The sequence below is a fragment of the Ceratotherium simum genome, chromosome 9 (assembly GCF_057802395.1).
Source record: "Ceratotherium simum simum isolate JZ-2026a chromosome 9, ASM5780239v1, whole genome shotgun sequence".
NCBI classification, from domain to species: domain Eukaryota; kingdom Metazoa; phylum Chordata; class Mammalia; order Perissodactyla; family Rhinocerotidae; genus Ceratotherium; species Ceratotherium simum.
The window spans coordinates 47443570-47467460 of NC_141908.1; the positions used below are offsets into that span (position 1 = coordinate 47443570).

General features: G+C 37.4%; 1 protein-coding gene across 1 annotated transcript in view; it reads left to right on the plus strand.

Annotated features, from left to right (window-relative positions):
• The first annotated feature begins 11557 nt into the window (after nucleotides 1–11557).
• B3GALT1 (beta-1,3-galactosyltransferase 1) overlaps nucleotides 11558–23891 on the plus strand; it is a 503223-nt gene continuing 490889 nt past the window's right edge. Inside the window, exon 1 of the mRNA XM_087435339.1 lies at nucleotides 11558–11779. The gene's annotated coding sequence lies outside the window, so the exon portion shown is untranslated. The remainder of the gene's footprint in view (nucleotides 11780–23891) is intronic.

Sequence of the window (23891 nt, forward strand, 5' to 3'; positions counted from 1 at the left end):
GCTGCAAAAGCTGAGTGCTCTGAACTTAACCACTAGGCCACAGGGCTGGCCCCTCTTCTCATTTTGATATAATTAACTTTCTTGAAAAAGTCAAGGTAATTTCTTAAGCAAGAGATAATCATTGCTATTTCTAGGGATGTATTTATATACCTTTCATTCTGGGATCTGCTGACCCCTTAAATGATTTCTTTTTAGTTTTGTATATTAAGGTTCACTCTTTCTCCTATGAAGTTCTATGAGTTTTGAGAAATGCATCATGTCATGTACTCATTATTGTAGCGTCACACAGAATAGTTTCACCACCCTAAAAAATCCCCTGTATTTCACCTATTCAGCACTACCCATCTTGAACCCCTGGCAACCACTGATCTGTCAAATATCTCTATAGTTTTGCCTTTTTTTGAAGGTCATACAAATGGAATAACAGCGTACATGACCTTTGCAGACTGACTTCTTTCACCTAGCATTATGCATGCAAGATTCATCCATGTCTTTGTATCTTGATAGCTCATTATTTTTACTTTTCCTTTCTGAATAATATTCCATTGTATGGATTACTGCAGTTTGTTACCTGTTCACCTGTTGAAGGACATCTTGGTTGCTTTCAGGATTACTGATAAAGATTAACATTTGTGTGTGGGCATAAACACTGTGTGGGCATGACTTTTCAAATCAGCTGGGTAGATTCTAAGAAATGTAATTGCTTGATGGTCTGGTTTACCATACCATCTAACAAAGCATTACAATGTTTAGCTTTGTAGGAAACTGCCAAACTGTCTTCCAAAGTGGCTGTACATTTTGCATTCCCACTAGCAATGAATGAGAGTTCCTGTTGTGCCACATCTTCACCAGCAGTTGGTTTTTTTATTTTAGCCGTTGTACTATGTGTGCAAGGGCATCTCATTGTTATTTTGATTTACATTCCCTAATGACTCAGGATTTGAGCATATTTTCATATGCTTGTTTGCCATCTGTATATCTTCTTTGGTGAGATATCTGTTCAGATCTTTGGTCCATTTTTAAATTGGGTTGTTTGCTTGTTTATTGTGGAGTTTTAAGAGTTCTTTATATATTTGGCATGCAAGCCCTTTATCAGATATGTGTGTGACAAACATTTTCTCCCAGATTGTGGGTTGTCTTTTCATTCTCTTTATGGGGTCTTTCAGTGAGCAGAGTTTTTAAACTTAATGAAGTCCAACATCAATTTTTCTCTTTTGTGGATGAAGTTTGTTGTTTTTAACCTGCTTTTTCCACTTAACAATATGTTTTAGACATTCCTTGTTAATAAATATACACGTATAGTTTCAAAAACAGAAAAAATTCTTTCAGACAGAGAAAAGAAACAGATGCAAAAGGACTGATTTGTAAGTTTATTAAGCTTAAAATTAGTGCAAAAAAACTGTCCATGGTCCTATGAGTAAATGAGTTATTTGAAATGCAACTTCCGTTATATTCCCTGTGTTTTTCTGATTATCTCTTCTAATTTAATTTCTTTTCTGCTACTACCACTGTTGCACTGTTAAGGTGGATGCGTACAGATAATCAGAATGTCAACACGTCTTCAGGTATGCTACTTAAAATCTAAACTAGTACTTTGTGATATAAAAAGCTTTAAAATCTAAGAATAGGTATTCAGAGAGAAAAGAAAACTGATTTGGAAGTGAATTTGAATCATAGATCACTGAATTTAAAGATGAAATTAACAAGCAAGATCAAGATCACGGGTCCTTTGAGTCCCTTGGATCACATTTGATTGATAATAATCAGGACAAGGAGACATTACGAATTAAAGTCTCGCATTTAATATTTCATTCAAACGTTTGTACACAAACTCCCTTTCAACTCTGATAATATTAATCAAGTGAATTATTATGTAATATGTACCTGGGGAAAAAGATATCTTACCTTATGCCATTATATCCTCTGATCTTCACAATTTCCCTATAAAGTAGCTATTATTATTCCCATTTTATAAATGAAAAAGCTGATGCTCTGGGAAGTACAGTAACCCAATGGCACACAGCTAATTTGTGGTGGAGATGGATTTTGAACTCAGGCCTAACTGATTCAAAAGCCTAAGGTTTCTCAACTATCAATTCAGAAATAAGAACCAAGTGTACGTCATACGTTTGTACACAAACACTTCTCATTTGGATGGGAAATGAGGCAGAGTTGACACAAATATAGCTCCTGATATGTGATGAAAAACAATCTCCTAAGGTATCACCATAAGTCTAGTAAAGGTGAGTAGGAATTGAAGTAAATAGGCGAGGAACTAGTAAGCTGTTCAACAAACCCATTTCCCTGTCCATCTGGACAACTAGCCTACATTTCTCAATCTACCTTACAGTTACTCTGGCCATGACTGTATACCACTGTGAGGCCTGGCCCATAAAAATCACCTATATAATCTTCTTCTCTGTCTTTCCCTACACTTGTATCAGCCTGAATCCTTTAATGGCTGAGTGTAGTCAGTCCTGCCTACCCCTGATTTGACTTGATGGTTTACCTTTCTGAACATAGGGAGGGTTGAGTAAAATGAAAAAAGGGAAGCCTGGGGCAGAAACTGATGAGATGTTCACTAAAAGCATTTCTCTTTCCTCTGGGTACACAGACAGCCATTCTCAGACTCCCTTGCAGTTGATGTGGCCACGTCATTGAGTTTTGGCCAATAAATGTCAGTGGAAATGGTGTATGCCACACCTGAATAATCCTTCTTCCTCTCATATTCTGTCTTTCATCTGGTTGTTGAGTCCCAGAATCATTTTGAAAGCTGTGTTGAAGAAGAAAGAGCCTGAATGACTGTGTGGAGCAAATCCCTTTGTTTCCCTTCATAACACCCATAGAACAATAAGGAGAGAGAACTAAATTTTTATTGTGTTAAGCCATTGATATATTGGAGTTTATCTGTTGCAGAGTAGTTATCATAACAAATACTTTAGGAATGACTTCCCAGAAAAAAACGACAGTGAAATGACCCCTGAAATTCACTTGCATTGAAGAAACATATCTGCTTTAGTGGAAAAAGCATAAGCAAAAACTATAAGACTGGATTGAGCTTTAAAAGAATGAATAGAAGTCAAGGCAAGTCAACTACTTCAACCTTATGATCACTCTCACTGTAATATATTGATTAATAATAGTGACAATTATCTACTTAGCTATATATATTGGGCAGTTATCTTCCAGATACTGAACTAAGCACTTAGAATATATCATCTCATTTAAATTTCAAAATACCTCTAAGAACTAGATAATATTATTATTCTCATTTTACACAACTGAGGAAACTGAGGCACGGAAATATGAGTAACTTGGCTAGGTCACACATCTCATAAGAGGTGGACGTAGAATTTTAACTCAGGTTCTAATTCTAATTTCTTCATTCTATTGCTTAGAAAGCAAAACACTTTAAAGCATCCCTGCCATTACCCACTTGATATAAATGAAAATGTGCATAGGATGATTGAGGTTTTGTGGTGCGATCATTTCCAAAATGATCCAAACCATGTTTCTGTTAAACACATTTTCAGTTGATCACCAAACTAGCACTTGTCTTACTGTACCAATATCACTCAGTTAATGTCCAGAAAACCCCACCAAATATATATCTCACTTGTGTTTATGTGACTGTATTCTAGCCACTCTATTCCAGTGAATATAGACACAACACATTAATGACTTAGTGGTTAATTTTCACTGGTTTCTCATTAAAAGTCAAGCAAAAAAGGATACTTTAACATATTTTGGTCTTTCTTTTCTTCTTTTGGTTGATCTGAAATAGGGCTTCATGAAGTTATCCTATTACTCTTCAGAAAATTGTGATGTTCTTGCCTCTAGAGGCTAAAGGCAGCAAAGAGGATCTACGTTCTGCTGCCAATACTAGCTGTTGGAAATTATCTTCCAGCTCAAATTCGATCTGCTGCTTCTGGATTCCAGAGTCTCCTGTTGGATTCCCAGAAATAACAATTTTTTCAAAGACTAAAAGGACACTAATTAGTTACATTAAGATACCTGATTTAAATGTTCTGTTAAGGGATTTCCAAGTTGCTACAACATCGTAAGAATTTAAATAACTTTTAATGTGTTGTCCTGTTACATCTTGGGTATACTTGACTAGGGCATGTAACCTGGGGTGCTATTGGGCTTGAGATGGCCTGTGGCTTAGCACTGGATTTATTCAAGGAGATTTACACTAAAGACTTAAAACTACAGGGCCATGACTTTATGAGAGCTGTTCATCCAGGAGGCAGTGGGGGAGATAAATATAAGCAAAGTAAAATATGTTGTCATCTATCTTTCTTATATATATTAGCATTAATTCTCCTATAACATATTTCTAGAACACCTGAAGCCTGATAGAGATGTTACAAATGTATCATGTTGGGAATCTGACTTATCTTACCCTATGCAGCCATGTTTTGTGATGTCCTTGTTACAAGTATTTGTAATTAATCACTCAATTGAAAAGTGCTTGATAATAATCAGAATGGCTTTTCCAAGAATGAAGTACTCAAGTCAAGTTCTATATAGGTCTAACTTGTGAGTATAATTAAGAAAAAAAAAGTGAATGCAGTGTATACACATAAAATCTCAATCAAAACACTGAAGGATGGGGCCGGTCCAGTGGCATAGTGGTTAAGTTCACATGCTCCGCTTCAGTGGCCCAGGGTTTGCAGGGTCAGATCCTAGGCGTGGACATATGCACTGCTTATCAAGCCATGCTGTGGCAGGTGTCCCACATATAAAGGAGAGGAAGATGGGCACAGATGCTAGTCCAGGGCCAATCTTCTTCAGCAAAAAGAGGAGGATTGGCAGCAGATGTTAGCTCAGGGCTAATCTTCCTCACCAAAAAAAACACTGAAGGATATGAAAATAGAAGCTGTTATGATTACAAGTTTTTAAAATTAAATGAAATAATGAATTTTTGATTCAGAGACATTCACATAAATTGTTAAGAATTCACATTTTTTGCAAGAGAAAAATCATCTATAGAGGACTAGAGTTGTACATTTTTTGGAAAGGATTATAAGCCTTGGACATAAAGATCTAGACTATAAGAATTCTAATATTCTAGTTTCCCTAAGCTAGACGTTAAGAAAATTCTGAAATGTGAAACCAGGTTTTCACTTTACGATTAAACAAATGCTAATAAGGAAATTAGGTTTTTTCTACTACTTTTTTTTTTTTTAAAGATTTTATTTATTTTATTTTTTCCTCCCAAAGCCCCAGTGAATAGTTGTATGTCGTAGCTGCACATCCTTCTAGTTGTTGTATGCGGGACTTGGCCTCAGGATGAACGGAGAAGTGGTGCCTCGATGCGCACCCGGGATCCGAACCCGGGCCACCAGCATCGCAGCACGCGCACTTAACCACCAAGCCACAGGGCCGGCCCTTTTCTACTACTTTTTAAAAATTTTCTTCTGCACATCTAAAAGTCCCTTCTGCTAGCAGCTAAAGGCAAATGGGCCTGACTGAGTCTACATGCAAAGTAACTTACATTCTACAGTATTAAGCTCATAAACACATGCTCTCAACTTCCTGGTTTATTTTAAAGCCTCAAAAATTCTTGACATAGCAAGAGTATAAAATATTTTGTTGGGTATTTTTATTTCATGCCTTCAACACTGAGATGTGCGAGTCTATTATATTTTTCCCTGTGAATGTGAAAGTGTTCCTTAGCACCCACTGGGTCTCTGTGTCGTCAACAGACCATGAAACAGAAGCAGCAATGGCATGCATGCTTCATTTACCAACTAAACAACATAGCCCACCCGCTCCTAGCATTGCCAGGTCAATAGCCAGTATACTAGCAACAAAGTACTGAAATATGCTTGTGACTTGGTGTTATAGACATTCAGAGAAGTGAATTTAAAATATCAATCCTGTAATGAAATATCAGGCCACTGTTAAATAGACACCAAAGGTTACTGATATAAGGTATGCATACAGCCAACCTCCATAATAATACAACATCAAAAATAAAAAGATTGCTAAGGGAAAACACTATAGGTTTATCTTGCACTATAGCTACAGAGACTAAGGCAGGCTTTCTGAACAGAGAATAATTTTTTTTTAAGGAAGATAAAAGCTTTACAAACAATTTCTAGAAAGTAATTATCAAGCTGCATGGTAGCATAAAGTCCTATTGATCCAAATTTCTCTTTCTGTATGAACCGCACAGACTTGCATGACTTGGCATCAGTAAAAGCTAATGATGATTCATGCTATTAGCTTCAGCAGTCCCAGTCCCCAGGAACTTAGCTTTGACCTTTTCTTAGCACTTGTCTCCCAGGCAGGTAGGATCATTCTCCAGGCACACTTCCTAATCACCTTAAAACACCTGGAGAATTAGTTAAAAGCCTGACTGGGTGAGGGGCTGGGATGCTAAAGGAAAATGAAGATTTAATTTAAGGAGCGAACACATCCGATTCAGTGATCTGGCTAGCAATCCTGGGAAACCCTGGAAAATAAAATTATATATTAAGATTTCATTTGTGTAAACTTAAAATAGTCATAATTACAAGAAGCATGTTAAATGTTATCGGTTGGTTTCAACTTTTAGCAGCAGCCCCCTCCTCCCCCACCAAAAAAACCCCATTCAACATTTATACACTCATTTTTTCTTGATCAAACATTTATTGAGCTCCTTGCACTATGCTAGGCACTTAAATAGCGTTTGGTTATGGTAATATAGAAGAGACTAAATTTTTTTAATTAATTTTTTAGTGTCCTCTGTTTTAAGTGGCTTTTGAAAGAAGTATTGATTAATGAAGCCGTGGAGAACTGCCACACAAACTTAAAAGCTCTGCTCCTTCTCTCCTTCTTCCTCTCCCATCTCCCATTGCTTCTCCCTCACCATTGCCCCCCCCAGGTACACACACACATGTGCATGCCCCTTTTCCATTTTTCTGCTTCATGCTGGACCAATGTAATATGCAGCTGCTCTTCAGTGATTAAGGTTAAAGGAAAAAAACAAAGAAACTCATTATTAGAAGATGCTAGATTCTCTTATTCAAACAAAGAACTTAATTCTAAAATATAAAAATTGAAGATAAAACCTATAGGGGATTTAAAGAAATATATTTTATTTACTTTTTGGTAATGGTTTGATTTCTATAACATACACAGTCATTGAAGGATTGCTCATCTTTGCAAATGATTTTGTTTTTATAATAACAACAATAAAGACAGTCAATAATTTAAGACTTTATGAGACTTTATGTCAATTAAAGTTCTTTATACATCCTTCTGCATAAATCATGTCAAACTCTATTTCAAAATATTGAACTTAAAATAACATAACTCTTTTATAATATATAGAAACATACTCACTTGAATGATCTTGTCCTCATTCTGTGTGGATCAAACGGTTTTCACCCTAAACATCTTACCACAACTGTCCTTTCAAAAGAAACCTAAGATCTTACTTAATTCACGATTTCTTGTCAATACTTACAGTCAAGAGTTGATATAATTCACCTTCCAGTCCTTCAACAACCTTCTCTTTCCTTGGATTCCATAATACCACATTACTTTTTACTGTCTTCCTAGATTTCAGATTTAATTTTGCCTCCCTCTCCCCAAAAACCCCCACCATCTTTACTTTCTCTTAATTATACGTGGTCTCCTAGGCTTGCTGCTCTGTCTACCCTTTGTCCTTGGCTATCTTTACATTCTCCTAGTTTTAGTGATTCCCTCTATTGATAATGCCCAAATCTCAGGAGAAAAGTACGATGTGGGGAAGATTATAGGGCTAGGAGTCTGAACATTTGCTTAGTTTGGAGTCCTATTTCCTATAAAATTTTGATGAGTGATTTTATGCTGTTCACTAGTGTGCGTGTGTATGAGAGAGACAGAGAGCGCTGGTCTTGGTGTAAAGTATATTTTAAAAAAATACTAGTAATGATGAACTGAATAGAATCCAATTCCCTTCTGGTGGTTTTCATTGTTGTTTTCTTGTCTTGATTTTACTTCAATCTTTTAACACAAAAGACATATATAGTAAGCTTTCAACATTAGCATGAGTAATATCCATTGTTGTAGATGTTTTAGAGTTTAAATCTGAAAACAGAGGGCTTATGTAAATATGAAAACAGAGGCTTTATGTGTTTGAAGTTATCTAATTAATTATATTATTTGGGGAAATATTTTTATTCCAGGCACAACTGACATCCAACATTAAACAAAATGGATTGTCCTTCATTTAAATTAAGGTGTCAGCCTCTAAACTTGCATATTTCACCCATAGGAAGTGGCATAGTGAAGGAACTATGGGATAAACATTCCTGCTGAACAACATCAACAAATAAAGAGTACCAGTCAATAGTCAATTTATCATAAAATTGGTAACAGACTCTCTTTGGAACTTAGTATGTTCATCTGTAGAAATAGGTATTATGTATCCATAATGAACATGGCTATTGTGAGAATTAAACTAAGTCACATTCAAGACAGGGTAGGTAATATTATCATTAAATTCCAGTGCTCTACCTTTTTGGAAGAGCTTTCCGCAAAAACGCTTGTGGCCTATAGTTCCAATTATGCATTAGTCCTCACATCTGAGAAAGGCAGCTATAGGTTTGACTTTGTTTTTTATCTCTATTTTACAGATAAGGAATGCTGGGAAGGTTTAAGTGACTGACCCGCCATGACTCACTCAGTCATAACCAGAGCTGGAACTAGATCGATTTCTTTCCCTTTTATTCAGTTTTCTGCCTGCTAGATGTAACTTTTGTCAGAACTGACTCCCATGAAGTATTCTGTTTCTATTCTTGAGAAATGTAAATTTTTTGCATCAATTAACATGAAATTATTTTACATATTTTCAAGATTAGGCAAATGGTTATTGATTTAAGTAGTGCCTAAGCAAATTTCTTCCTCCACTAACAAGTTGAGTGAGTTCTCTCATTGTATGGGGAGAAAAATGGACATATCTAAGAAGGCAAAAGAAAAAGGAAACATCAAAGAGTTATTGAATTAAATATAATTAATTCAATAAACAGTCATATAATTAAATAATACTGGACCTTCTGCCCAATACATCGCATGAAATTTATAGCAATGCATAAAACCTAGCATCAGCATGTAATCTTTTCAGCTACTTTAAAATTTTTTTCTTAATTTTCCACTTCCATTGATTTTAAATATTTCATGGTTTTCACTGTTAGTAAGTTGTTAATCATGCAGGTTTGTTTTGCTCAGAGCTGCTTATGCATAGCACTAGTGATACATTACCATTATATCTGTATGCATGCTGTTGCTTTTCTTTAACTTTTTTGCTTCTATAAGACAGTCATTTGATTATCTTAATCACTAAAGAATCTGGCACATAGGACCCATATATTTTCAGGATTAACTGTCACAAAATACCAGGTAACACGAAAAAATATTACAAGATACTGAAAAATAGTATATGTGGCAGGGCCTGGAGGAGTGATTAGAAAAATTACGTAGATATTTGTGTATGCACATCTCTGAAAGCTTCTGAATAGCTGACTACATTCTAAAGTTTGGTAACAGTTTCATATTTTACATGCTTTCTTTAGTCAAAATTATTCTTTTGATTGAAGATCAATCTAAACATCTTTTATCAGAGATATTTCTAAATTGTAATTGCATTTAAATTTTCCAATTTTAAGATTTATTTTAATATTTCTACTTTTTGCAAATATCAACTCATTTTTCCCCATGAAGGTTGAATAACACACTTATTTTTTTCTTTCTCTCCCAGAATTAAACTCCATTCCTCTATTGATCACCCCATATAGTTAATGACGGTGTTGATTTTGTCACACAATAATAACAAAAAATAAATAATTTTTTAAAACTACACAAAAAATAACAACAAAAACGTTCACTAGATTAAAAATTCAAAGTGATGTGGTACATATCTCTGTTTTTAACCTAAAATATAAGCTTATCATTGTCTGTTTTAGCACAGTTGGTTCTTGAAGATGAGATGATCTACCTCTCCAATTAAATTGGTCAAATGACTAAAGGGGCGGCACAAGAAAATTGGGAAGTATAGTGCTGATATGCATACATTTTCTATAGTAGTAAAGGATGGGAATCCATAAGTCTACTCTGCAATCAAATTTTCCTTATAGTGATCATAAAATTTAGGCAGGATTTATTTTGGGTGTCACAGGATACATGGAGTTATCTTAAAAGGAAAGTAAATGAAGAAAGGAGTGATTATTGCAAAAAGAAAAGGATCACTTAAAATGTAATTAGAAACAGCAGCAGCAGTGTAGTTAACACAGGCTGATTTCCAAGTATTTGTCAGACAACCATGTAGCTGATTTATACACCTCATTTTTGACCCTCACAACAACGTAGTAAGATAGGTATGGCTATCCCCATCAGAGAGGGAAAGTCACCTGGGGAAAGACCCACGCCTATTCAAGACAATGTACAACTTAATTTACTTCTTTACTGCAACATGAGTTATAGACTTAGAACTCTGGACCATTCGGACATATTTGCACTGAAGGGACTTAAAATGCTTCACAAGCAAGGATCATTTACAGGATTGGGAAGAGAGCGGTGCAAGAAGAGTTTGCCACTTTCATTTTCTTTTTCTTTCCTTGCCAAATAACTTCACTTCTTCGGTGTTTGAGTCAAACCACACACACACACACACACACACACACACACACACACACCCTATTGTATCATTCAGAAGTGATTCTCCAAGGAAAAAGAAAAAGAAAAAAAAGCAAACCAACTAGGTTTTCTGCTAAACTATCTTTCTCCACTGCTTCTTGAGGTGTTTTGTCTTGTTTTGTGTTGGGGGGTGGTGAAGGTAGGGGAGTTTATTTGGAGGGAAGGAAGGGAAGGTCCACTCTACCTACAACTTCGAGAACATTTCTCCATGTGCCTCTTTCATAGCTCGGGCACACTTGTGGGCTGATTACTATGAGGAGGAGCGGTTCGGAGGCTCAGAAGTACCACTCTCTTCAGCTGCCAAAACTGCCAACGGGAGAAGGACGGGGGCGCTGTCTGGTGACTGTTCGCATGATTCCTTCAAGGCGGCGACCACCTCCAGGGATTCGCTCTCCAGCAATGCCGTTCTTACTCGGATCCCACGACCGCTACACCAGGATGCCAAGATGCTGAACCGCCGGGCCGAGGCTCTGGGGACAGAGTCACCCCAGGGCGCCCTTTTCTGCCAAGCCGCGGGCTCCCAGCAGTCAGAAAGCGCCCCAGGCCCATCTCGGTGGGCCTGGCTGTGTCGCCGCACCTAAGGCCAAGAGTCCTCCACCCTGCGCCCCTCCCGCGCCTCCCCCATCCCAAACCCCAGCAGCATCGCCGCCTCTCCCGGAAACAAGCCTGCCGAGCAAAGGCGGAGGAAAACCTTGGGCCTTCCGCTCTGATTGGTCTCCCCCAGCCGCGCGAGGCGAGGCAGCGATTGGCTGCCGGGCGTTGTCAGTCGCCGAGGCCAGTGCCATCGCCGGGGAAGCGCAGCCGGGCTCCGGTGCTCCGGCTGCCGCCGCGGCTGCTCGAGCCTGTGCAGCTGGGCGAGCTCGCGCGGCGCCGCCGCCGCCTCCGCTGCCGCCCACCGCGCCGCGCCGCCGGCGCTGCCCGTCTTGCAGGCGGCCGCCGGGAAGGGGTGGCCGAGAGAACAGAGCACGAGGAGGCGGAGGTGGTGGAGAAGTGATGCTGACGCCGGGTATCCGGGCAGCGGCAGCGGAGCAGCAGCATTCCCGGGACCCCGGCTGCAGCGTCCCTGTGGCCCGCGGGCTAGCCGAGCGACGGGGGACCACGCGCCCCGCGGGTAAGGTCCGGCCCGGCAGCGCCCGCGCGGCCCCCGGGACCTCTGGTGTGATCTTTGGGGGGTTACGAGGCTCGTTGTGCCCGGCGCATCTTGACTAGGGTGTTTGGGACCCGAACAGCGAGTCCGGTCGCACCGCTAGGCTATGCCCGCGCCAGTGCCACTCCTGCTCGTGCGTTCTCCTCTTAGCGCTGACAGACTTTGACAGCACAGGACGGCATTGTGTGTGTGTGTGTGTGTGTGTGTGTGTGTGGGCGGACGCGCTGTTTGGGGCACTTTGCAGGGAGCGCAGTGGGTCCCATCTCGCGTGAACCGACGTCCTTCAGGGATCCAGGCTGGGATGGAGTGAATAGGATGCTCTTGGCTTAGTGGGAGGGAGAGCGCACGGAAAGCAAGGGAAAGTCCACCGTGGCTCGTAAAGAACTGGGCAAATTGAACTTTATTGCCTTAATGAAAAGAGGAAGCTGTGGATCCAGCGCACCAGGGGACAGGCGCATTCACCGAGGCTCCCCAAAGTCCCGCTTTGCGCCAGGGACTTCGGCTGGGAAGGGAGGGGAAGGAGGAGAAAGTAACGGTTGGTCCGCCTCGCCGAAGAAAAGGAGGAAAGAGAAGGGGGAATGGAACTAAACTTGGGGAGCGGCGACTTTTTGGTGTCTGACGCCCGTTATCGGAGGCTCGCTACTCTTTTCGGGAGCGCAGATTTGGGGATGAGGAGAGTTCCGCTGTGAGGGGTTCGCAGAGGCTGCTCCTGGCCCGCGCGGGCGTGAGGCACGGGTGTCTGCCAGCTGACCGCGAGGCCGAAGCGGGGCGGGGCCGGGGTACGCGTCCGGGTGGAGCCACTGCCTCCCGGGGCTGCCTTGGCCTGGGTACCTTCCGGGGTCGGGGCCCGACCCGGGGCGCCCGGGGCAGCTGCAGACTTCCCGGCGGCTCCGCCCTCCGAGAAAGTTCCCGCCCGCTGTCGGGTCGCAGACACCGGTGCACCACGCTGGGGCTGGCCAGGAGCAGCCTCTTGCCAGCCCCTCGAAGCGGGGTCTGGGTAACCAGACCTAGAGCACGTTAACCAAGTGTAACCAGGTTTACGGACCCAGCTTCCTCCAATGCCTACGATGTTTTTATTTTATATTAAATAATTTTATTTTGTAAAGCCATTGGGAGTTCCACAGGCTCTGCAAACCTTTCCGCAGAAGGCGGATTTTATGCGCTGCTGCAAATGGATGGTGCTGCCGGGATAAATCCGTATCTCCGTAGCTCAGTGCAGTGGTTTCTCCATTCCTCTTCAGGATGCACAAACTTACTCTTGTCGATTGTTTCGTATGTGGCCCATTGTCTCAGTAGGAGTCTCTGCTTGGGAACGTTCTTGAAATACCTAGGCACTAACGGGCCGTCCCAACTCTGACGCAGATGGAGAGAGGCTTTGGTCCTTTTCAGAGGCTATGGGGTTGCAGCGGGGAATGCAAGTGGAGAGGGCAGCTCCTTGCTTGCCAGCTAAAGAATCTTCGGAAAATAAAAATTGGCTCATTACAGGGAGCCAAATCTAGAACTGAGAACAGCACTTTCCTTGTCGTGTAGCTCCCTAATCTCTTCCACTGGAGGAATCTTTTGCCTCAAAACACAACACAACGCAACCAAAATAAAACTCAAACTCAAACCACAGAAACAACTTTTGGTTGTCCTCATTTCTGATTTGGTAAAGCAGAGAAAATGAAAGTAAGACACCTAATAGAAATACTGGAGAAAAATCAGGAGGGAGCTGTCCAAAATGTCAGCATTTTCACCTTTTTTTTTTTTTAATTGTGAAGGTTCAATTTCTCCCAATTTAGTAATGTAAATTATTCTAAAGTGGATGAATAACTTACTGGTAAACTAGCAGTGATGTTAGTTTTGTGTCAAGGATGATTGCACATTTTTCATCACTTAATTTGTGAACTGTAAATGGATTTTTTAGTACTATTTTAGTTGAACACTTACACGTTGCATTTGGGTTTGTAGAAAATTGGTAGTAAGTCTTTTCTCCTTAGCAGTCATCGCATCTGGTTTAAAAATCTAGTTTTCTGATATAATTAAAGAGAGTATAGCTTGTGGTTGTTACATTTCCACACAAAATTTACCTGCTTCCAGGTGATTATTTTAATATCGCAATATTTTACTTGTAACTTTCAGAACTTTATTAAGATTATTAAACACATTAAGCAGTTGATTTTAGTTCTGTATTTCATTTATACAATGCTATGAGCTGGTGAACTGTTTTCCCTATGGGTTGATATGGGGGAAATAGGATTAAAATGTGTTATGCATTATTAATAATTTTAAAGTAAGCTTAAATTAAAACTAAGTTAGGAATAATAGCCAATACTAAAAGTGGAACTTTTAAGAAAAATTTTAACTACTTGGCTAAGAAAGTGTTTTTTCACATTGATATCAAGTTACCTCTTGTAACTCCATTGCATTGTGTATTGGGGTAAGCCACAAGTCTTTAAACAGAAACAGAGCCTTTGCATTCATTTTAAGGCATTTTTGGGGGAGCGAGGAAGAAACTTTTACTTTGGGAAATTGTTTTTTCAGCTAATTAAATATATTTTAAAAGCCACCAGGATAAAATGTAATCAAGTTCAGAGAAATGTATCAATGAACATAAATATTAGGATAAAGCAGTATGGTCTATGTTTGACTCAAAACAGAAATGATGCAGGGTGTGTGTGTGTGGGGGGGGTGGGTACAGGCTTACGGAAGGTAATGGTTAGTGCTAGCCACTTAGTTTATACATGCGATTCAAGTTCTGCCAGTTCTGCAAATTCACTTCGGTTTTGACTTCTTTTGCTCCAGGGCAGCCCATGAGCTGAGACTGCCATATTTTCTAAATGGATTTTAGTGACTCAAGTAAATGTCAACTTGTCAAGACTCTAGGCCACTAAATTCACTTTTGACCTATACCAGATTTTAATTTCAGTACTGCATAACTTTTCTAAAAAGATCACATTTCCTATGAATAGCAATGTGATAAATACCATGATCTTATGAAATAAAACATATTTAATTTGTCAAATAGTCATGATTAGAGTTTCCACATTGTTAGGTAAAATAGTGAGGTTTATTTTGTCTTACATAATAGTAATTTATTTTCATTTAATTAATCATGAAATGTTTTTTTTGGAAACTAACATGTTTAGAGAAATTAAAAACTTGAACCAGTTCAGTAAATCAGATATTAATTTGCATTCTCTTTCTGTCTCTGTCTCTGTCCCGCTCTCTCTCTCTCTCTCTCTCACATACACACACACACTCACACATATATGTGTATACTGGAAAGGCTCTCAGAAGGAATCTAACAACCCTCCATTTGAAACAAATTCACCAACCCATCCTGAATGTGAATGTACTTCATAAGGCAAAATTCTCATCCTCTTAAGTAATCTATTACTAATTAATTATGATACTGGTTTATTCAAGTAAAATTTAACAAATCGTGCTATGTTCCTGCTATGTGCAAAACACTGTTCTATTTGCTTTGACTATATTGCAGAACAAATCGAAGACTCTGGCACTCATGAGGCTTATATTTTATTGGGGTGAAATAGATTTTAAACAAAAAACATAATAAGTAAATAACTTATGCAGAATATTTATCTCCTACCAATGTATTTTTTTCTAACCCCGCCCCCCCCATCCTATGGCCCAGTCTCTTTCCATGTCATTTTCTCTCCGATTAACACACAAATACCCACACAAATATAGTCTTAAATCTTAATCTAAGAACTGGAAAATAATCAGGGTGATAATCTAATACCTGTTACTCCTGAAACTATGTATCCAAATAACAGCAACACTGTATAAGATGAGGGTTAAAGGCAGAAGATGGATCCAAAGATGATTAAGCAATGAAATGACAGAATATCTGCCCTTTAAACAATCTTTAAAATTAAATCATAATATTTTTCAGAGGAGCCAAAGTAGGAAACGTTTATCCTTTAACATGTTTGCTTCAAATTAACAACGTTTCAAAAGGCATTTATGACTATTCAAGGTCAAATCTACATAGCCTAATTTAAAGGGAATGAGAAAAATGGAAGTAGTAAGGAAAGATCCAGAAGCATAATTTTAATGAGAAACATTCTGCTTCTTCCTCATTGAGGGTGACATATTCATATACCTCTGTGAAAGCTGATCAAAAACCCTATGGTTTAAGGTCAAAGTTTCCCTAAAGTTTATGCATCCAAAAAAAAAAAAAAAAAGACTCATGATCTGATCTTCTAATAAGAAAAGCCAAAACACTTCAAAATAAGTTTGTCTTTCCTTCAAAGTTGATTTGGTTATCCAGTCAGTCCAATTACAGATAAAACCTAGGGATATTTTTCCAGGTTCTATTGTCTTGCATAGAACAGTGTGCAATTATGATTCCAGTTTCATTTTCTGTGCTTTCCACTTCATTATTTTCTTTAGGGTCTTTAGCTTACATCTGAAAAGAATTGTTGTGGGTTTTTTTACCGTCCTGTGAAGAATGGAAGAATGGAACTTTCAAAAATTGGTTTGTGAACAATATTTTCATTTAAGAGGAAAGCTGAAATTGTACTCCCAAGAAGCCATACCACATAATGAATCAATGCCAACTTATTCACAAGTTCTATTATGACCAAGATATTAGTGCAGGGCACATAATGCTAATAGTCATTTCTGAATGGATTTTCATCATTCAAGAAAAGTCTTCAAGACTGCTGCTATACAATCCAGTTTTAAGAGATAGGGATAAGTCTTCTAATAATGCCGTCTCAATATTTTATTTAACCAAATTCAAGAAGGCATATACCATCCAATTAAATAAACCTTTATCTTTTTTTTTGCCCTGGTTTTTCTCCTTTCTGCCCAAAATTCAAAACTTTAGGAAAAGAGTGTTTTAAAGAAGCAAGTAAACCAACGGTTACCGTACCTAGCACATAGTGTCAGCTCTGGCTGATGATGAAACTGTTAGATGAGAGCTAAGCAGGAATCAGATATTTAGAGCTGGGAAGAACCCAGGTGGTTAGTCCAACCTCCTCTATGTATAGAGAAGAACTTACTCCAGGATGTTGATAATTGCCCAAAGTCAGTTGAAAGTAGGGTCAGGTCTATAAATATAGTTTGTCAACTACTAAGTGTTTAAATTAACTCCATGCCCGTTGCCCGTTAGACAGCTTTACATTTTCTAAAACAGTAATGTAAGAAAAAATGACTGTATCTACCAATTTGTGCATCTAAGTATTTTAATATCCGACATACTGTTGCATTGTATTGATATTATGTTGAGATCAAGAAAATGATAAATTGGGAAGCATTTAGAGATGTCTTCTAAGATTTATAGGGCTAGAGGTAAGTTTGCATGTAAAATATTTGTACTTAATTCAGTCATTATGTCTATAGAATTCCTTTTAAATATTTACTAGTATCTCTAAAACAGGATTTCTTCTTTCCAGAGGTCTGTGAGCTTCAAAGTGATTGATAGGTGAGCTTCAGGGACTCCAGGAAATGCCAAAATTGTTTGCAAGCTTTTTCCATTCTCAAATGTTTCAGAGTAAGGAAAAATGGTTAAGAAAAGCTTAAGAGCTACTGCTCTAAGTTATCTTAACGCAAAAACAAAACAAAAAGATGGGCGGACAGAGGGAAACTACATGGATAGGGAGAGAATTTTAAAGAAGTAGTACCTCTCTCTTATCTCTCAAGGAAAAGAAAAAAACTATTGCTGGATTCCATCAGATAATAACCACCACAATGGTTTGAAGAGACACATCATTGTCCTAAAATGCAAATTTGCAACTGAAGTGATGGTTTATAACTGATAGACTGCACTTGCTTCTGAGTTGTTGCAGTTGGCATTTTATTTAGTCTTTGACTATGAAATATTTTCATGACATATATAGATGACATCAGGGCTGTATCAATTTCTCACTGAACAACAAAATTTGTGGGTGACTTGCTCAGAGCCCTAGCACTCAGTCAGAGACAATCACCAGAGGTAGAGTTTGGTTGTATACAATTAGTTGTAAATTTAAAGGCTACTAGAGAAGAAGAATTGCACTAAATGTACACAGATAGACCATGGCTTTATGAATAGGCCACATGAAGTTAGGCTTCCTCCATTCTGCATCTGTCTATGCAAATCAGAGTGCTGGTGAATTCCCACCATAGTCCATCACTACTTTAGTTTCTATGTCAGCAAAATGGTGATATAATTACTGATTGTTTGAATTCCAATTTTTGAGGAGTTAGACAGTTGAATATGAGTAATACATGTTGATTTCTCTGACTGAACAGCCCATCTAGTTACAGACAGGAGAGGTGCTATATTTCATAATAAGCACAACTAAAAAATAATAAATTGCATCAATAAAGTTATTGTAGTGATTATTTTGGCCTAATTCCCTTTATTCAAAGAAATAAAAGATAATCTTTAGTTTCTAACTATGATGACTAAAATAAAAAATAGGCCAATCCTCAAATTTCTTGAAGACGACTAAAAGTAGTTATTTTTTCCCTCTTTACTGGTTCCTTCTTTCTCGCTCTGTCTCTGTCTCTGTCTCTGTCTGTGTGTCTCTTTCTCTGTCTCTTTATACATATATATACAAAAATATATATATATTAACTTTATATTTTAAATGTTATAAGGAGTTATTTCAATGCTGCCTGAAAATTTCTCCTGACTTGTTGTTACAGTAAGCAAAGAATCAGAGGATATTAAAACTCAAATCTTAAATAATGGATATTTACAATAAATGTGAAAAAGTAGAGAAATTTCCAAAGTACAAATAGCGAATATTTGTGTATGTGTATTTACATACCTACACACATATAGACATACATGTATATATGGACAATCCAAATTAAAATCCAAAGATATTGCAAAATTTAGAGATTCTAAAGTTCATATGGAATAGCAAATAAGTTATAAAGCAAAAAATGTTTAATTGAAAAAATCATTGAGATGAAATTGCACCATGATTTAAAGGTATTAAAAATGGCAGTAATTAATACAGTGTATTAACAGGCAGACGAACATGAATAAGAAAGTAAAAGAACCTCAGACACAAACTCTAACATATGTGAAAATAAAGCCTAATATGCAATAATCACAAATCTGTGGGAAAATAAAAAATGATCAATATGTGGTTCTGGGAAGATTGAGTAATTATTTGTGAAAAATGTACGCTCACTATCTGACATTGCATTCCGAAGTAAAAGTCACATGAAGTGAAGAGCTAATATAAAGAAAATCTAAATCAAGTTAGAAGAAAATAGAGACTTCATAAACACAAACATAATGGGAAAAATATAAAGATTTGACCTTATGAAATTTAACAGTTTTCAGTGAAAATAGTCATTAAGTAAATTAAGGAAATATTTTTAACATAAATTACTAATAACAGTTTAATATTCACTCTTACAAAAACCTTTCAGTGCTTTCTCCTATTAGAGCACTTATCTCAAAATACTGTGACTCCTGGGCCGGCCCGGTGGCGCAAGCGGTTAAGTGCACGCACTCCACTTTGGCGGCCCGGGGTTCGCAGGTTCGGATCCCCGGCACGCACAGACACACTGCTTGTCAAGCCATGCTGTGGTGGCGTCCCATATAAAGTAGAGGAAGATGGGCACGGATGTTAGCTCGGGGCCAATCTCCCTCAGCAAAAAGAAGAGGATTGGGAACAGATTGTTAGCTCAGGGCTGATCTTCCTCACAAAAATAATAAAATAAAATAAAATAATAAAATAAAATGGCAATAGCCAAAAAAAAAAATACTGTGACTCCTAGTTTATATACATCGCCTTCACTAGATTGAAAACTTCTTGACGAGAGAGACTCATATTCATTACTTTATCGTTAGTGCCTTGAACATAATTAGGAAGCAATAGGCATTGGTATTGGCTACTAAAACAATTATAAGTAATAAAATAGAAAAATGGACAAAGAAATAAATTGATAATCTATAAAAACGAGAAATATATAAGGCCAATAAGTATCTAAAGTTGAACTTGATAAAAACTAAAGGAAAAAATTTTTAAATGATAGCATATTTTAGCTTATCAAAGTAGCAGAGATTATAAGTGAAGTCTGATTCATTTACAAAAGTTGATGGAGATGATGAAGATGAGGTGAACTGTAGATTCTCCTAAACTTCTGGTAAGGCTCCTCATTGGTGTTTAGAGAGTTCTTCTGTTGATACAGAAATTAATTATGATTAACTTAAGGAATAAGATTCACAACAAAAGGAAGGTATTTTGTAGCTTACAGAATCAAAAGAAAAGGAGAGGTGACAGAATAGCTACAGAGATCATGGGAGAAAGGGATGAAATCTTTGCCAGGTACCATCACTAGGTGAATTAGCATCAGCATCACGGACCTTTTCTGTCCATGTGTCAATTTGCTTCAGACCCAAATTCCTAGAATGAGAAGTACGACTGACCTAGCTCAGGTTTTGTGCCTAGGCTTTAGTCAGTGGATCACTGGGCACCTTGACTGCCAGTCCTCTCAAGACCACATTCAAACGAAACTCAAAAGATTGTTACCAACAGAGGGGAAAATGGATGCTGGATAGATAAAAACAATAGACATCCACTGTGTGTATCAAAAGCCTTAAAAATGTTGCCTTTGTTTCAGTAATACCACATCTAGGAATTAATTCCACGTAATTAATCAGAAATACACTCAGATTAATTTAAATGCCATTTGTAGTAGTTTGATAGTAAAAATAATCTATCTGGCCAGCAGTAGGGGAAAAAATTAAATTATGATATATACCATTAAATCATGATTTTGAAAGGTTGGTAATAACATTGGGAAATGCTGATGAAATAATAGAGCAGAATACAAAATTTAATATGAAGGAGGAACTTACATTCACATATATGAGAAGTCTTCCATACAATATTAACATTTGTTTTTTGGGGATAGTGGATTATGGGGATTTTATTTTTAAGTATATAAAAATATTTTTTATCAGGAGCAGGCACTACTTTAATAATCATGTAAAAATCTATACTAAAACAAACAAAAGAATAATTGGAGAAATAATAGTGTTTTGGGGCTTCCAGATAACCATATTGGAAGCAAAACATTGGACTTATACACTTAATTTTGGAAGGAAAGGAGCTACTTGAGCAATATTCCTTTTTGCACATTAAGTTAGTTATTGTATATCAAGTGAAATTTGGTTAGTTTCCTACTCGGATAACTTCTCAGGAGTCATTTTGGACTTTGCTTTTCAAATCTTTATCTCAGTGTAATTGAATTTAAAATACATTTGCATTTTATGATTCAAATGAAGAATTCTTATTGCAATAACAAGTTAAAAAATATAAATATAATAAAAAATAAAGCAGTTACATATATTGATATGTGTATGTATCTCATCAGTTACCCTGCTATTTCTCATTAACTCATGCTTAAATTGAAACAATATGAGCTATCATATCTTAAGAAGATAAACTATAGTCTGGCCCCATTATTTATTAAATGCAATGAAAGATTCTGTTAAATTTGATTATAATAAAGCAGAAAACCATGCTTCCTTATATAAATCAGAAAGCAAATACTGTACAAATACTGAATGTTTTGAATATTTTTTCCTCTTGGTTTATGCTCACAGCTCAGAGATTATAACTTCCAAAGAAGAAGAAAGGGGTCTGGATATAGGAATGGGTGGGATTTTCCTAAAAGCATAAATGCATTATTATTGTAATACATTTTGAGGAACAGTTTACTCTGGCATATTGGCTGATGGGATGATTTTGATGATCTCCTGAGTTATACTTGAATAAATAATGCAATTATTGGAAAAGAACAGAAGAGGAAAAAGAAAATCAGTTGGTCATTGGTTCCCTCTAATAGCCATTGCCTTCTCATAGCTCATGAGGATGTGTAATCTGACGGCTAGTTCCAAGATATAAGATATAGCCAAATTTGTTGTTATTATATTCTTTTGTTAAATTAATGTATTTAATTTTTGAATGGATAATATACACATGGTCCAAATAATACACAGTAAAAATTCTCCTACCCATGTCCCTCCCCCATACACCCAGTACTCACCCCCTCGAATAGGTAACCACTCATTAGTTTCTTTTGTTTTTTTTTTTTTTTTTTTTTGGAAGATCAGCCCTGAGCTGATCTTCCTTACAAAATGCCAATCATCCTCTTTTTGCTGAGGAAGACCGACTCTGAGCTAACATCTATTGCCAATCCTCTTCCTTTTTTTTGCCCAAAGCCCCAGTAGATAGCTGTATGTCATAGTTGCACATCCTTCTAGTTGCTGTATGTGGGATACCGCCTCAGCATAGCTGGAGAAATGGTGCGCCGGTGTGCACCTGGAATCCAAACCTAGGCAGCCAGTAGCAGAGCGCGCGCACTCAACTGCTAAGCCAAGGGGCCGGTCCCTCATTAGTTTCTAGGTATCTTTTCCGAGAATGCTTAGCCGGGGCAAACACTAAACTTTTAAACTTTTTTCCCCCAATTTTTATACAAATGGTAACATTTGTATAAATGTTTTGTTTCCTGCTTTTTAAACTCAACAATCCTGGAGGACTGTCAAAATTGATACATAAAGAGTTTCCTCATTCATTTTTAAACTCCATAATATTACGTTTGTTGAAAGTACCATAATTTATTTATTAGACAGTATCCTCCTAATGAACAATTATATTTTTCCAATCTTTTAGCTAACACAACCAACACTGTCATAATCTTGTACACATTATTTCGTGTATGCAGGAATCTGTAGGACCTGGAAGTGGAGTCACTGGATTAAAATGTATGTGTGTTTGTTTACTTTGAAAATATACCATTTGTTTATTTTCACATTTGATTATCTTGCTTTCTTTGTCTTCAATTGCATGATTGATAGTGCTGAATTGGACTGGACCACAAGCTTGGATTCATGACATTTCCCTAGAGACCCCTGCCCAGGTTTATACTTGTCTATGACCATGCTTTATGTATATGCAATTTACTGTGAACTAATCTTGTTGGAGGATCTCCCAGCCTCTGCTTAATCATCTTGACCACAAAGATAGCCTCTAGAATAGGGAGATTTTGTCAGATTGTTCCTTAATTTCAGATATTCTCCTTTCCCTCCTCTGGTCTACTAGACTAAATAAATTATATGAGCAATATGAAGACTTCTTATTCATCTACTAAATGACAATATTAAAAATAATCATGTCCCATGTTGGCAAGGATGCAGTGAATCTGGTGCTTTCAGAAACTGTTCGTTGCAATTAAAATTGGCACAGCCCTTTTGAAAAGCAATTTGGCAGTATATGGGGAAAAAACTATAAAAATATTCATACTGTCTGATCCATTAATATTCCTTCTGGGAATCTATCCTAAGGAAATGGTACAAAATATGGAAAAGGTCATATATTTGAAAGTGTTGATGGATGTATTACGTAAACTAAAAAATCAGAAGCTACTCAAATGGCCAATAATACACTTTCAGGATAATATGCAACCATTAAAAGTAAATATGAGGATTATAATCAAATAAAAATACATATGCTATAATGTTCCTTGGGAAAAATGTGGTACAAAATTATATACAAGTCCTACCATAGCTGGATAAAACCTACACATATGAACACTGAAATTATAAATGTGCTACAAAATGGTGGGAAAATAGGTGATTCTTTCCCTATCATTTTATCTCCAGTTTTCTGGACTATTTTACAACATTTTAAATTTTAAAAAATGAAGAAAACACACCTATATTTTTCTTTATCTTTAATATTTTGCACTGACTGTAAGTCATAGCTTTTGATGATTCTAACTTCTTTGCCACTATTTAATGATGTGAGATTTTTCATCTTCTCTTTTTTATACAGGTGAGTTCATCCTAGACTTTGTAACGCAAAGCATGTTGTCTTCAAAAGTGCTCTCTCGGTCGCTTCTATATATCAAAAGACATCTTAATCACTGGACTTCCTTTCAATCTCATTGCTCATGATAGATATTTTTTTTCTCTTTGGAAGAACCAATGCAAATATTTTGAACAGTCTTGAACTTGCCTCTTGCCTACGTCTTAGATTTAATCTCCTAACATTCTTCCTTCTGCTCATCAAGCTCTTATTATGCTGATTTTTCTCTTTTTCAAACATTCTAT